This window comes from Danio rerio, chromosome 14 (assembly GCF_049306965.1).
Source record: "Danio rerio strain Tuebingen ecotype United States chromosome 14, GRCz12tu, whole genome shotgun sequence".
NCBI classification, from domain to species: domain Eukaryota; kingdom Metazoa; phylum Chordata; class Actinopteri; order Cypriniformes; family Danionidae; genus Danio; species Danio rerio.
This window is the reverse complement of record NC_133189.1, coordinates 51,022,555-51,036,791: the sequence shown is the minus strand read 5'-3', so window position 1 is coordinate 51,036,791 and position 14,237 is coordinate 51,022,555. Positions and strand designations below refer to the sequence as shown.

Sequence of the window (14,237 nt, the reverse complement as noted above, 5' to 3'; positions counted from 1 at the left end):
TCACTCACATCAGCGAGGAGTTGTACTTAAATGTTGGCCACGCCCACAAAATCAGCTGTCAATCATATCGGGAGAACAAACAAGTCTGAACTTTGGGAGGAGATGTGAGCGGGTTAGTAAATACGTAAGTATCTGCATATAAGGTCGTAAATAAGCGTGTTAGCACTGTTAATATATGCAATAGATAAAGAAATGGAAGATGTTGCGAAGTAAGTCCGTTTGAATCTATTTTGCAGCAAAACACCGAACGTCCACATGTGGTCAGTGTAGAGCCACGTTTGGACAAATCCCACATGAGGAAATACTATAGTAATATCATACTGTTATTGAAACGTTTCCTTCTATTTGTTGGGACATTGTGACATTTGGTGTACATTTGGACAGCAAAGATGATGACTTAACTGCAAACTGTTTACTCATTTTACTTAAATTCTTCATCCACTAATGCAAAAAAAATTATGAAAACAGCTCCTCAATTGATTGTGTTTAAAAAAGAGTTTGCCACATATCTAGAAGCTTTAAAAATAATGAAAGGTGAGAAGCCTAAAAAATTATATGATTTGTTTCTAAAATATGGTTTTATTTAACCCCTAAAGATTTTCTGTTTGATGTCTGCATGGTATGTTGTTGTTTTTTTGTTTTTGTTAAGTTATTTTGTACATTGTATTTTTATTTTTGTCTATTTTTATGATTTTGTATATCATTCACTGTATATCTGACAAGGCTCAGTGAGTTTGTGCAAGATTATATGTGGACTGAGTTATATATATATATATATACACATACATACATACATACATACATAAATACATACATACATACATATATATATTGTTATTGAACAATATGTGTAGAGCAATTCCAGTGTATGGATGTGACAGTAAAAACTTATAACATCAGTTCACATAGAAAGTATATGCTAGCATTATCTTGAAACATCTGTTTATGTTTTCCAAAATAACACAACACAGAGCTACCTTAGCACATTTTTTGGTTCTGTGTTCAAATTCAGATTTTTTGGTTAGAAATATTTCAGTTCTTTGATAAGGTTTATGATCATGCTTTAATCCCTGACCCTGACAGCCATTTTTGGCTGGTCAGATTTTCTTGAGACTCTCAACCGAAATGTACAGTTACCTCCCAGGTAGCAAATAATTCTGGCCCAGAATTAGCATAAAGCTGGCACAGCAGGCATTCATCCGGCACTGGAATACAGCATTTGGGCCAAACATGGCCTGGGTTTGGCAGAGATGGCACTGTCTTTAAGGCTGCACACAATACTTGGGCCAAATGTAAAATGTAGTATTTGGCCCAGATGTTAATAATTGATGTGTGAGCCATGGATGTTTGGCCTATCTTGACCCCCATTTAAAATACACTTTTATTATTTTCGAATAAAGGTTGAAAATAAGGTCAAATCCAATTAGTCCCTTAGAGAAAAAATGCTTCATGGGTTAATCAATTTTATTGCAGTTGTGATGCACTATTTTATCTTGCCCAGATATGGGTTATTAACTTGGCTGAGCTTGATATGATGCATGTTTTGGTCATTGTCTGGCATCCAGATTTGGTCCAGTCATGTACTGTAATTCATTGTGGCATGTGGGCCAAGCAAAAGCTGATTGTATGGGCCAGAGCTGGGCCAGAGAAATTGTGGGCTGTTCAGTATGGGGTGATCATAGCTAAAAAAAAGTTATGCTTTGTTTCTGGAAGAAACATGTTAGGCCTCTTTTTTTTCCCGACTGGCTTCTTGGACTCACCCCCACTTTACATTGGGAAAGAATTAGATATACCACTTCAGGGAACTCTGCAAATATTGTGGGATCCAGACTTTTTTTTTCTAAAACACCATAAAGGCTATTAGTGCTGTTTAATTTCTGAAGATTTGTACGATTTGTAAGATTTGAAGATTCTCTCTCTCTCTCTCTCTCTCTCTCTCTCTCTCTCTCTCTCTCTCTTCATATCTTGCTGTGCCTTTTTGTAGGTCATATATGTCTTGTTTGTCACCATTTTCCCTTGTTTCATGCTTTATCTTACATTTTGCACAGATTGTTTCTTGATGGGTTTGTCTGTCTGTTCCTTGTTTTTCTATGACTGCAAAAAAAATAATCATCTGTAGAAAAATTTCAATCTGTAAACATTTTTATATTTTAAATGAGGAAACTAAACATGCGTTATGAATGTGACAGTTTACAGAATTACAGTATACGACTTACTTTGTAGAACGTCTGTGAATTAAACTACACAACACAAAAGAAATAATGCTTATCAAAATGATAAAGGTACAGGCTCACTATAGAACAAAAATTACTGATTTTATTTGACGTTTTTTGCATTTATGAGCAAAAAGCTTCATTATGGATCGTTATGGATTCGTTGTGCCACTTGTCTGACTTTGTTAGATCAAATATAATTGTTTGAAAACATTGACAGGCATTTTTGAGTATTTTATAGTACTGTAAAAAACAAGCCTACACAAAAAACCTAGAAAAAGTTACGCTGCTTTGGTGAAAACTTTATTTTATTCATGACAAGGTTGACATTTGCATGGAATTGCTCTGTTTATATCATAGTAATTACCACACTTTGTAAATTAATGCTACAGCATAGTGTACTGTACTGAACTGATAAACTGTAGCCTAATTAATACTTTACTATCAGCTATATACAGTACATTTTCGTTTCTACTACATGAACTGTGTTTGTATTAAGTTTGTGATTAATGACCAAAGACTATAATGCAATTCTGCATTAACAGTTTTGTTGATCAAGGAACATCATTGTTGTTCAAAACTAATATTACTTATTTCTACCCCTGAACCCTAACCCTAACTGTAATGAATTCCCAAATTCAGTGGGTAGTTGGATAACAATGATGTAACGTTTCCAGATAATGTTAAATTTATAACCCTAACTGTAAACCTATTAACAGAATCTGTCAATGTATCCCTTAAATCTGATTGGCTGATTTGAATGTTGTTCTAGGATCAACACAGATGTTGACCCATACTGGTGAAATCACACTAACCAAAAGCTATGGTGCATTATGTACTTTTCATTAATAATAATATTAATATCTTTTATTTATAGGCGCCTTTCAAAGCACTAAAAGCAGTAAAAATAACAATCCGCATATTATTAAACCAGTAAATCATTCAAATCTCTCCTGAACAAAAACTTTTTTATCTGAGATTTAAAGTTGGAAATCGAGTCTACCTGGCGAATGTGCAAAGGCAGGGAATTACATAACTTTGGTACTGTACAACTAAAAGCCCTGCCACCAAATTTCTTCATCTTAAAGTTTGGTTATTCATTCCGCTGTGGTGACCTCTGATAAATCAGAGACTAAGCTGAAGGAGAATGAATGAATGAATGAATGAATGAATGAATGAATGAATGAATGAATGAATGAATGAATGAATGAATGAAAGAACGAACGAACGAACGAACGAACGAACAAACGAACAAACGAACGAACAAATGAATGAATTAATGAATTAAATTTGTAGGAATTATAACCTGATAATGAACAAAGAGCTAAAGGCAAAATTATTATCCTCCACTAAAGCAAGAACATTCTCACAGTATTTCCTGTGATATATTTTCTTCTGGAGAATGTATTTTTTGTTATAATTATTTAACAATTTTAAGGTCAGTATTATTAGCCTCCTTAAGAATTGATTTCCCTGAATTAGCTAAAAAACACTGCTTATAATTACTCTAACCTGCCTAATTACCCTAATTAACTCCTTAAACTGTACTTTGAATACTAGTATTTTGCAAAATAGCTAGTGAAATATTATGTACTGTCATCATGGCAAAGACAACAGAAATTAGTTATTAGAAAATAATTAATAAAGAAATTGTGTTTAAAATGTGTTTTTAAAAAATCTAATTAAACAGCACTTGGGAAATATTTGAAGAATAATTAGAATTTCACAGGCGTGCTAAACATTTACTGTATATACAGTTGAAACCAGAAGTTTACATACAATCTAAAAAAAGAAATATAACCATTTAAACATGTCTGATGGTAAATCGTACTAAACGTTTACTATTTTAGGTCCGTTAGGATTACCTAAATCATTACCTAAATTGGCTAAATGCCAGAATAATCAGAGAATGTTTTTTTTGAGAATTTTTTATTAATTTCTAGACAGTCAAACGTTTACATTTCCTTGGTATTTTTTAGCTTTGCTTTTAAACTGTATAACTTTGGTCAAATGTTTTAGGTATCCTTCCACAAGCTTCTCACAATAGTTTAAAGGATTTTTGGCCTGTTCCTCCTGACAGAATTGGTGTAACTGAGTCAGATTTATTGGCTGTCTTGCTCGCACAAGCTTTTTCAACTCTGCCCACAAATTTTCTATAGGATTGAGATCAGGGCTTTGTGATGGCCACTCCAAAACATTCACTCTGTTGTCCCTAAAGCACATTTAACTAATTTGGCAGTATGCTTAGGGTCATGGTCTGTTTGGAAGACCCATTTGTGCCCAAGTTTTAATTTCCTGGCTGATATCTTGAGATGTAGCTTCAGTATTTCTACATAATGTTCTTTCTTCATGATGCCATCTATGCTGTGAAGTGGACCAGTCCCTCCTGCAGCAAAACAGCCTCACAACATGATGCTGCCGCCCCCATACTTCACAGTTGGGATGGTGTTCCTAGGCTTGTAAGCTTTCCCCTGTGTTCTACAAATGTAACACTGGTCATTATGGCCAAACAGTTCAATCTTGGTTCCATCAGACCACAGGACATGTGTCCAAAAATTAATCTTTTCCCAGTGTAATTTAGCAAATTGTAATCTGGCTTTTTTTGTTGGTTCTGGCTTGTTGATTTTCACTTGTTGTCACACACAGAAGCAGTGTGTTTGAGGTTTTCCTTAAATACTATTCTGCAGTTGTGCCTCCAATTAACTCAAATGTTGTCAATAGCCAATCAGAAACTTCCAAAACGTTGACATCATCATCTGAGCTTTTTTAGAGGCAGAATAATCTTATTGTATGTAAACTTGACTTTCAAGAAAAGTTATAACGATTTCTTAAAAAATATCTCTCTAATTATTCTGCTATTAAGCATAACAAAAACAAATGTGATAATTCTAACTTGCTTAAAAGAGAAAATGTTTAGTCACATTAACATCTGACTTTTTTTTTTTAAGTGGTAATGTGCCTTTTTACACAGTGTATGTAAACTTCTGGTTTCAACTGTAAATGATCATTTTGTTTAATGTATTTATTTTGCAAAGTCATACTAGCATCTGATGTTGTGTTGATTTGTTGTCGTGTGCAGATTAAAGAGCAACGTGGAAATCAGATGATCAGTCTGTCTTCACGCTCCGCATTAAACATAATCAATAGTCTGAATATTATTCATCACACCAGCATCAGGCTGTGACAGAAGTAATAACCAGAGCACCGAGCTGCTCTCTCAATACTGAATAATGGGCAATATCGCAGATTTACACCCTAGAGGCCTTCCTTAAAGAATTATGCCTTTGTCAATGGCTTTTAATGAGATGCTTATTTTATTTATAGGATTTCCACAACATTTCCTCATGTCCAAATCAAATCCTTATTTCAGAGATATAAGGTGATGCGCAAATAATATATGCTCTTGGATTATTTGGGCTCAAGGGAAAGCTAATATAATTTTAATAATTACTTTACAATTACTACTGCACGGCTGAACTGCACTTAAGTGTATGCAGTATGTAAACATCCCTCATCAAACAGAAGGTCCCTGCTGTTTAAGTCACTAAAATGCTCAAGCAGTGTGGTGCGAATTTAATTTCTTCACTTCCCTCATGCATATAAACACACGGCTTAGCCAGTAAACACAACAGAGTCGTAGATAGTGAACTCAATTGATTAGAATATAAAAATAACACCCTGAGTGTTTTTTTTAAGCTGAATGAACAAACACATGCAAATTACGTATACATGTTTCTCTTACAAAAATACTCTTTGGATTTACTACATTTTTAAAGGTTAAATAGTTGCAAATAATGTCCATATTGGCTGAATTTAAACAAAAAAATAAAACTGGTAATGTTCAACTTTATTTGTTTGTTTAAATTCATCACACTCTATACGCTTACTGGCCACTTTATTAGGTACACTTTACTAGTACCGAGTTGGACCCCCTTTTGGCTTCAGAATTCCCTTAATTCTTTGTGGAATAGATTCGAAGGTACTGGAAATATTTCTCAGAGATTTTGCTCCATATTGATGTGATAGCATCATGCTGTTGCTGCAGATTTGTCAGCTGCACATCCATAATGCGAATCTCCCGTTCCACCACATCCCAAAGGGGCTTTATTGGATTGAGATCTGGTGGCTGTGGAGGCCATTTGAGTACAGTGAACTCATTTTCATGTTCAAGAAACCAGTCTGAGATGATTCGTGCTTTATGACATGGTGTGTTATCCTGCTGGAGCAAGCCATCAGAAGATGGGCACACTGTGGTCATAAAGAGATGGACATGGTCAGCAACAATACTCAGATAGGCTGTGGGGTTGACACGATGCTTAATTGGTACTAATGGGCCCAAAGTGTGCCATGAAAATATCCCTCACACCATTACACCACCTCCATCACCAGCCTGAACTGTTGATACAAGGTAGGATGGATCCATGCTTTCATGTTGTTGATGCCAAATTCTGACCCAGACGAAGCTTGAACCAGAGACCTTCTTGCTGTGAGGTAACAGCACTACCTACTGCGCCACTGCATCGGCATTTCCATTTAAATTGTGTTTATTATTTTTAGTTTTTGTTTCTAGTTCAGTTTTTAATTCAGAATATGCCGTGTCAACAAGCAAAGTTGTGTTTGCGCAGCTGACTTTACCCGATGTGCAAGAAACAAAAATAAAATAATCAGCTGAACAAGCACTGAATCTAAAACACTACAAATGCAATGAATAAAAGTTAAATTTACAAAGAATTCGGGAAAAAACGACTTAATATTAAAGATATATATGTAGTTAAACATGCCTAATTTAAATTTTTTGGCAAATGAAAAAGATTGAGCACTTGTTTTATATGTATGATATAATTGTGTATTTAATATGTTTAATATGTTGTATATCGGCAACATGACAGTGGTTAGTTCTGTCGTCTCACAACAAGAAGGTTGTTGGTTTGAGTCCCGGCTAGGTCAGTTGGCAGTTCTGTGTGGAGTTTGCATGTTCTCCCTGTGTTGGCGTGGGTTTCCTCCGGGTGCTCCGGTTTCCCCCACAGTCCAAAGACATGTGCTATAGGTGAATTGGATAAACTAAATTGGCCAGAGTGTATGAGTGTGAATGAGTGTGTATGGATGTTTCCCTTACTGGGTTGCCTCTAGAAGGGCGGTTGGCGGTTTGTTCAGCTGCGACAACAACTAAAATATAAAGGGTCAAAGTCAAAGGAAAATGAGTGAATTAATGAATGTCTAGATTTTTTATTATTTTTTTTGCATAATGTTCAGTTTTTGTTTTAGTGTTTGCGCAGCTTACTTTACCCGATCTGCAAGTGATAAAAATAATAATTTGAACAAGCACCGAATCCAAAACCATACAAATGCAATGAATAACAATAAAATTTTTGAAGAAAAAAATGTCTTAGTATTTAAGATATATATATAATTAAACATGTCTTATTTACATTTTTTTTTGGCAAATGAAAAAAGAGAGAAAATGTGTTTTATGTGTATATGTATAATATCTTTCTATATAATATAAAATCTATAATCTGATGTATATAATCATGCATATGGCTGTAAAAGCGCATCCACAGGTACTTTATAAACAGCTGCAGGTCAGATTTTCCACCACAGACTGAGTGCTTATTAATTCTGAAAATTATTATATATTTTGATAATTGTCTTTGTATTTCAGTTATTTTCATTTATTTAGTTTAAGGTTTACATATATTGTGAATTTTAGTTTAATTTCTGTAAACGAAAAAGCTTTACCTCCAATATATTCTTACCCAGCAGGCACGCAATGTTATAAGACGTTAATTTTAGGTTAGATTTAGGTTGTGACGTCAGGTGACCAAAATCCAACTTCGAGCCCTGATCAAAAGTCACATTGACATTAAATGCTAAAATTTATTCGGCGGATATGGCAACCAAAATCCAACGTCTGATAGACGTTATAGTGATAACGTCCACACAACGTTAAGCTGTAACATTATTAGATGCTGATATTTGGTTTAATTTAGGTTGCATTTTGGGTTCTGACGTCAACCCGATTTTCATTTCCAAACAAAATGCAATGTTGCGATGTCATAGGGGTGCAACATCAATCTGACATCATGTTAATGTTCTGTGCCTGCTGGGTAGTTTTCAATAGATAGTCTTAGTTTACGTTTAATAAAATAATCTCGGTGTGAACATGGAATGAACTTTTGGGTTTCTGTATGTGGTTATTATTTTGTTTTTATGTTTATGCAGAGAAAGTTTAATTTATGCACCCCAGGCCGCCAAGAAAGAGCTATAAACAACTGCTGAAAGAAATGCAAGGACACAGAAGGAAGGGCTGCAGTGAAAAACAAATTGGCACTTTCTTTTTACAATGTTATCAGCATATTTTACAACACAAACTCTATGTTTGCACATTAAACAGTGCTGAGTGCAATAGGTCCCCATTGTTCACTAGCAATTGCAAAAATTCAGGGTTGTGTTATGGAAAAATCGTTTTTCTTTCAAGACATTTCCTCAATATGCAACATGATTGATTTCACTCTTTCATTCATAAACGACCCTTCGCGTGCTGAAGACAAGCAGTAGAAAAAATCTATTCATACTCAGAAACTAGTTAGCAGAAATATTGATTGATTTCGAAATTAATCTTTTATGTTATTTGGTAAGAAGTATTGGCTTTCTACACGCTAATGTAAGCCGATTCAGTGTTATTAAACCTAATAAATGAACTTTTTATGCATCTGTTTTACAAAGAACTGATGTCAGAATTTTGTCACGCTAAAAAAATGCAAGATTTCACACAATACATTTATGCTGTCTTAACACAAATCGATGAAGTTAACAAATTTATGGATTGGATTGCGGATTGAACGTATAGGATTGGGGGATGTCGACCAATTTTGGCACTTTTACCACAGGACTCTAGAATGAATAGGCAGAGTGAACTGTGTCGGTATAATGGAGTCGGCAAACTTGGTTGGTAAAAAAAGGTGCACAAACAACAGCAACCAACCAACAGTGTCTGAGGTTTTTGCTGAAATCACTAAGAACAAGCGTGAAAGCGAAAGATTAAAGCAGTGTATAGATTCAAAAAGCCAAAGAGTCGTTAGATGGAGACAAGATAAATTAAATATCACGTTTAACAACTATAGTGAGACGTGATCCAGTGGTACATCCTTGATAAACTGTTCGACATGCTCTGCTTTCTGGGGTTTTGTGCTCAAAGCACCCGCTGACTGCTGGAGCTCAGAGGTGCACATTTGCTGCAGTGAATGATTGTGTGTGTGTGTGTGGTCACGTGATGTGCGTTTTCAGCGGTATAGTGTGGAAAGAGGGCTTTTCAGAAATGCTAGATGAAACGGCAGTGTGGACATGGATTTTTTTCATTCCAAAATGTAATTTTAAAACTAAGACGTATTAGTGTTTAAACGGGGCTGATGTGTGTGTGTTTTTTGTGAGCGGAATGCTGCTGCGACGGGGGTGGGGCGGAGGATCGCGATGCCGGGTCAGCATCGTGATGTCTATGGGCCATTAACGATGACATCGTCTAATGACCCAACCCTAACATAAACAATTAATTTGTCCCAAAACAATCTCCAGAATTGTGTTTCAGCTTGTTTTAAATAATTAGTTTGAACAAGCAGTAATATATCTATTATCTACATCAGAATGGTGTGCAGACGGTTTATCATGTCCTACTTTTAGATTTTGTTCGGAAAATGCATTGATATATAGTTTTTTTTTTGTTTTTTTTTTTTGCTGAAGGACCCCAAGAACCACAAGATCTGCCTGTATGAGGTTGGAGATTAAAGGGCCACAAGATGGAGATCATGGATGATGACGTTCCCAGTCTGTTCTGTTACGGATTCACAGACAGAGGCGGCAGCATCATGGTCAGCTGTGGAACGTAAGTGATTTCAATAGGTTTCGCTACAAACATGGGGATGTAAGATGACCAAAATCATTTGAGATCTCCAAAAAAAAAGACAGAAATATCAATTAAGCTCACACAAAATAGGTTTCTTAAAAGGAAAATACAGCAAAGAGGTTTCTTTATATGTAAAATAATAAATACGTAATTATAAAGATGATTAACTTCCTAATAACAATTTAAATAGTTTAATTTGGCATTTTTTATATACACTACCGGTTAAAAGTTTGCGGTCAGTACGATTGTTTTAAAATAAGTTTCTCCTGCTCACCAAGGCTGCATTTATTTAATCAAAAATACAGTACACACTGTGAAATGTTATTGCACTGTAAAATAACTGTTCAAAAGTAGTTCATAATTTAATTAAATAATTTATTCCAGTGATTTTAATGATGACTTTTTCAGATTCATTACTCCAGTCTTCAGAGTCACATGATCCTTTAGAAAGCACTCTTAATATTAATTATAATTATTATTGTTGTTTTGTTGTTGTTGTTGTTGTTGGTATTGTTATTATTATTATTATTATTATTATCATTATTATTATTATTATTGTTGTTGTTGTTGTTATAAATATTATTATTATTATTATTATTATTATTATCGCCATCATTATTTATATTATATATTTTTATTATTAATGGTAATAGTAATAAAAGCAATAATGACTGGAGTAAACATATATGTATCATTTGAAACTACATACAATAAGAAAGCAGTTATTTAAAAATTAAATAAATGTTTAGCAATTTAATAATTTTTTTTAACATTTAATAAATGCTGCCTTGATAACTGGAATAATTTTCTAAAAAAAAAAATGAAAAAAGAAAACTGACCCCAAACTTTTTGTCCGGCAGTGTGTGAATATAATATTTTATATACATTTCTTGAGTGTAGAAACCATCTGACTTGCTATAATGCCTGGTTCTACACGTGTTGTCCAACACAAATCAATTAAATTAACTTATTAATTTTACAAATTTAAGTGGTTCTTACATAAACATTTAAGTTGTCCTAAAAAAACCTTAGAAATTGTGTTGTTTCAATTCATTTTTAATAAGTCGTTTAAACAAGCAGCAAAAGCCAATTTGGAGTGTGTAATAAACAGACAGAAAATGCAAAGCTTGAAAAATCCTCAACACAGTCCAGTTGCACTGTTTCATCCCTTTCAGTCAGCTGGTTCAGAAATCCGAGTTGCATATGAATCTGATGATTCTCTCCATGATGTTTCTCCGTCAGAAGACATGACTCCTGCAGGATCCCCGGTGCGGATGATGGATGCTGTTTGAGTTCCTCAGCTGTTTGAGCAGCACCCACAGCAGAAGTCCCATTAGAAGCAGCAGGAGCGTGAAGATGCCCAAATACACACTGAAGTTCCAGCCCCATCCCGCTGTCAGAGGCAGAGAGGTGGACTCCACCAGAAACCTCCTCGGGGAGGGCATCGGTGGCAGTCAATACTATCGCAGCTCTTCTGGGAATCCTGTGATCAGGCAGTGTGAGATTCATCCATGACAGCTGTCCCTGGTGCCGCTGTTTATTGATAATCTACAAGGAGGCGAGCTGTGTGTCTTTCTTTGGTCCTCAGCAAAATGCAGGCTCTCCGTAGCAGTGCCCCCTCCTACTGCTGTTGAGTCACACCCACACCCCTTTTTGTGTGTGTGTGTGTGTGTGTGTGTGTGTGTGTGTGTGTGTGTGTGTGTGTGTGTGTGTGTGTGTGTGTGTGTGTGTGTGTGTGTGTGTGTGACCAAGCCAATGAGTGTATGTGCATGTGTGGGTAGGTGTACCTTGTGTGTGTGTCCTCACAATACAGCAGGACCAGTAAAGTATGACCTTATGAGGATTTTTTTTTCACACAGAATGAAGTATTTTGATCATGTAAAAATGCAGATTGTTTTCAGATTGTCACAAGTACATCAGTATTTACAGTCTTTGCTCAATACTTTGGGAGTAATTACAGCCTCAAGTCTTTTTGAATATGATGGCACAAGCTTAACACACCTGTCTTTGGGTTTTTTGCCCATTCCTCTTTGCAGTACCTCTCAAGCTCTATCAGGTTGGATGGGGAGCGATGGTGTACAGCCATTTTCAGATCTCTCCAGAGATGTTCAATAGGATTTAGGTCTGGGCTCTGGCTGGGCCACTCAAGGACATTCACTGAGTTGTTGTGAAGCCACTCCATTGATATTTTGTCAAGAGCACTCTGAAGCAGGTTTTCATTCAGGATGTCTCTGAAAATGCTGCGTTCATCTTTTCCTCTCTTATTGATCACCTCCCTGACCAAGGCCCTTCTCCCTGATCACTCAGCTTAGATGGCCAGCCAGCTCTAGGAAGAGTCCTGATGGTCCCAAACATCTTCCACTTACGGATGATGGAGGCCACTGTGTTTATTGGAACTTTCAGAGTAGCAGAAATGTTTCTGTAACCTTCCCCAGCCTTGTGCCTTGAGACAATCCTGTCTCGGAGGTCTACAGACAATTCCTTTGTCTTCATGCTTGGTTTGTGCTTTGACATGCACTGTCAACCCTGGGGCCTTCTATAGACAGGTGTATGCCTTTTCAAATCATGTCCAATCAACTGAATTTACCACAGGTGAACTCCAATGAAGCTGCTGAAACATGTCAAGAATGATCAGAGGAAACAGAATTTGCCTGAGCTCAATTCAGAGCTTCACAGCAAAGGCTGTCAATACTGGTGTACATACGATTTTTCAGGTTTTTATTTTTAATAAATTTGCAACAATTTCAAAAAATCTTTTTTCACATTGTCATTATGGGGTATTGTGTGTAGAATTTTGAGGAAATACATTAATTTATCCATTTTGGAATAAAGCTGTAACATAAAAAAATTGTTGAAAAAGTGAAGCGCTATGGAGACTTTCCGGATGCACTGTATATCACCAAAAAGATAACTGTGTGTGTGTGAGTGATTGAGAGTGTGTGAGTGCTCTGAAACAACGTAAGTCAATGAAAAATCTTCACCTTGACAGAAAAATATGTGTGTTTTGCATTTGGCAATGCCTCCATAAATAATCAATAATTAATCCAGTAACTGTAACCCTCCTTTTAAAATTCTTCCTCCTTATTGCATACCAGAAATTTAAAATGAAAAAAAAAAAGTTATGGAAGTTAAAAGGGCACTTATTTGACCTTTTTCAAGATTTAAGATAAGCCTTGTGCGTTTCCAGAATTTGTCTGTAAGGTTTTTGCTCAAAACACCCATCAGATTTTCATTATAGCTTTCAGAATATTAGAATATTCTGCTCTGAACACAATTGTTTATGTTGCCTCTGCCTTTAATGCTGCTCATTTAGAGTGTGTCTTAGTCTCTGCCTCAGCTGCGTCAGATAAACAGCACAGTGACAAACATGAAGGAAGCAGATGTCACTTAACATTTGTGAGAAGTCCTACAGTAAGAACTTTAACAATGATTATTTGATGTAATCAGGGGTGCCACTGTCCACCACGGGCACTCTGACAACCTTTCACCGATGAAATAGAAGAGGGGGGATTGCGTGTCGCGGGCGAAAGGTAAGAGCAGGGGTTGGGGAGGGTGTATGGTGTGAAGGACATAAGTGCTTAGGGGGAGTGGTTGGAGTCATGGTTAAGGGAGGGGGGGGTTGTAGGTTGTCACGGATGAAAGTGAAGAGGCTGGGGCCGCGGACGAAAATGAATCAGGGGGAGGGGACTTTGGGGGGTGTCACGGATGAAAGTAAAGAGCGGGGGTGGTAACGCGGACGAAAGTATAGAGAGTGTGTGTGTGTGGGGGGGTTGGAAGACACAGACTAAAGTGAAGATACTGTCGTACAATGTGGTTACAAAGTTCATGCACGCATACAGACACACAATGTGGGGGCCCTCTAATAATATCTCGTGGGGGCCCCTAAATGCGTGGGCTCTTAGAACCGATTTAAGCCTTTTGATCGTTCGCACATAATGTCGTTACAAAAGTTCACGCACGCATACAGACACACAGATGAGTTGCATTCGTTTCATACTTTGTACTGTTTTGCACGGCAAATGTGACAGGATACAGGTTAATATCCATTGCTGTATGGATATCCGTTACCAAGAAGGTCACTGGTTCGAGCCTCGGCAGGGTCAGCTGGCATTTCTGTGTGGAGT

At 36.3% G+C, this 14,237-nt stretch overlaps 1 long non-coding RNA gene across 1 annotated transcript; it reads left to right on the top strand.

Moving 5' to 3' along the window:
* Positions 1 to 2: 2 nt before the first annotated feature.
* Positions 3 to 13,214, top strand: LOC141377599 (uncharacterized). Its single transcript, XR_012389988.1, has 3 exons — positions 3 to 124; positions 9,951 to 10,092; positions 11,356 to 13,214. It is a non-coding gene; the product is annotated as an uncharacterized lncRNA (long non-coding RNA).
* Positions 13,215 to 14,237: the final 1,023 nt, after the last annotated feature.